This window comes from Brassica oleracea, chromosome C7 (genome assembly GCF_000695525.1).
Source record: "Brassica oleracea var. oleracea cultivar TO1000 chromosome C7, BOL, whole genome shotgun sequence".
NCBI classification, from domain to species: Eukaryota; Viridiplantae; Streptophyta; class Magnoliopsida; order Brassicales; family Brassicaceae; genus Brassica; species Brassica oleracea.
Genome location: NC_027754.1, coordinates 26,365,487 through 26,366,167, shown reverse-complemented (window position 1 = coordinate 26,366,167; position 681 = coordinate 26,365,487).

Sequence of the window (681 nt, the reverse complement as noted above, 5' to 3'; positions counted from 1 at the left end):
ACACACACGAAATCTTGGATGATGTTGCTGTGATATGCGTGTACCACCATGTGTAAAACATAACGTGTCTGAATACAAATCAACAAAACCAAATAACCCCTCTTTGGGCTGGTTAGTATAAAATAAAAGGCTTCTTCATCGTCCTTCTTATGGACCAACCAAATCAGTGTCTAAAACAAGACTTATGCATCGTCCATCTTAGGACTAAATGGACTTCTTTATCGTCCACCTTTGGACTGAATGGATCAGTGTCCAAAACAAGTGATCTCACGCCCATGTACTAGATAATGGGTGAGACTGATCGATATTAAATCTCTTGAGTACCCTTTTCTGTATATACTATTTGATGCACAAGGATTTCATTGTTAATGTACTCAAGCTGTAATCCCAAACAAAACTTTGTTTTCCAAGATCTTTCATCTCAAACTCTTTCTTGAAATATTCAACTGTTTGGGAAATTGTATCCAGAGGTTCCTAGGATATTCAGATCATATACTTTGATGATTATCAATATTGTTCTTGAGAACTTGCTGCACTTTCAGCTCAATACCCTCTAGTACTTTCATTATCCAGTGGACCATATAAATATGCAGTCACTACATCAACTTGCTGCAAGTATAATTTTCTCTCTTATATAGTCAGACTTATGAGAAATCTAAAAGTAGTTGCATCCACCACATG